Source organism: Theropithecus gelada, chromosome 10 (assembly GCF_003255815.1).
Source record: "Theropithecus gelada isolate Dixy chromosome 10, Tgel_1.0, whole genome shotgun sequence".
NCBI lineage: Eukaryota > Metazoa > Chordata > Mammalia > Primates > Cercopithecidae > Theropithecus > Theropithecus gelada.
The window spans coordinates 45,282,748-45,284,521 of record NC_037678.1 but is presented as its reverse complement, the minus strand read 5'-3'; the positions used below and the strand labels follow the sequence as shown (position 1 = coordinate 45,284,521).

At 45.3% G+C, this 1,774-nt stretch overlaps 1 pseudogene; it reads left to right on the top strand.

Moving 5' to 3' along the window:
* The first annotated feature begins 1,280 nt into the window (after positions 1-1,280).
* LOC112632554 lies at positions 1,281-1,436 on the top strand (annotated as a pseudogene).
* Positions 1,437-1,774: the final 338 nt, after the last annotated feature.

Sequence of the window (1,774 nt, the reverse complement as noted above, 5' to 3'; positions counted from 1 at the left end):
CTGCCGCAACACCCTCATTTCAAAGATGAGAAAACTAAGATCACCGCCAAAGAAACTCCCACAGAATGATGACACACTCCAAGCCAGATCCCCACAGGTGCCTCATATCCGAGTGGTTAAGAGCATGAATTTGGAGACAAGGTTTAACTCTCAGCTCTATCATTTACTGGAGGTCCAATCTTGCACAAATGGATTAATTTCTCCAAACCTCAGTATCTTCATGTGTGACCTGGGTGTACTATTTTTCACCTCTTAAAGTCATTGGTTTATTTTAAGTGCATTTCTTACCCTGCCAACTTAATTATGTAAGAGTACATCTGGCCAGGTGCAGTAGCTCACGCCTGTAATCCCAGCACTTTGGGAGGGCGAGGTGGATGGATCACCTAAGGTCAAGAGTTCAAGACCAGCCTAGCCAACATGGTGAAAACCCCTCTCTACTAAAAAATACAAAAACCTAGCCGGGTGTGATGGCACTCACCTGTAATCCCAGCTACTCAGGAGGCTGAGGCAGGAGAATTACTTGAACCCAGGAGGTGGAGATTGCAGTGAGCCGAGATTGTGCCACTGCACTCCAGCCTGGGAAACAAGAGCGAAACTCCGTCTCAAAAAAAAAAAAAAAAAAAAGAGTTCACCTGATTGCCCTTAGTTCTCCCCTCCTTTTAGGCTCTGAAATCCTTAAAAGGAAGGGGTTTACCTGCTTTGTTCACAGTTGTGTCCTCAGTAATAAACCTTGCCTGGTGCAAGGTAGGCAGGGAGGAAGTATTTGTGATAACAGCAACATAAGGCCATCAATACAGTGCTTGGTACACACAGAACAGCCATCAACACAGGCAACCATCCCAGTGAACAGAGGGAGTCCATTATTTATGATGGGAAACCAGTTTTAGTTGGAAAACTATCAAATTACCAGGAATGGAAGGAACAAAACAGTTCTCCCGAGTGGCTCTTCTGGGGCCAAGCCCCCAGCACCCCACCCATGCAGGACCAGGCCCCCAAAGGCCTTGGAGCCGCCTTGTTCTAGGATCTCGCTCCTCTGTCCTCTCCTCCCCAAAGTCAGGACTCGTTTCCTGGGGCGTCAGAATTCCTATCTTCTGCTCTAGAAGGCTTGGAACAAGTGGGGGAAAGGCACCACTCACCAAGTCTGTGAGGGGACGACATGGTAAGGAGGGAGAGGAGCTAGATAAAAAACAAGATGCCAGTTAAGTTTGAACTTCACATAAACAATGAAATAACGTTCCTTTCTCTGCCATCGTGGTGTGTGCTTGACTCCGCTTCTTGCCATGTCTTCTCACAAGACTTTCAGGATTAAGCAATTCCTGCCCGAGAAACAAAAGGAAAATCGTCCCATTCCCCAGTGGATTCAGATGAAAACTGGTAATAAAAACAGGTACAACTCCAAAAGGAGACACTGGAGAAGAACCAAGCTGGGTCTATAAGGAATTGCACTTGAGATGGCACACACATTTATACTGTCTGAAGGTCACAATCATGTTACCACATCAAGGTGAAAATGTCGCCACTCTCTGGAGAGTTGGACATGTTTTATTGGGAATATATTTTTTCTCTCTGAACCTGTTATGAACGTGTTGATTGGCTGGGTTCAGTAATAAATATGCGAGCCCTTTCATTTAAAAAAAAAAAAGAACTAATTTTTTTTTTTTTTTTTTTGAGAAGGGAGCTCCCTGTTTTGCCCATCCTGGAGTACAATGGCTATTCACAGGCATAATCCTAGTGCACAGCAGCCTCCAACTCCTGGAGCCTCTAAATCCATCCT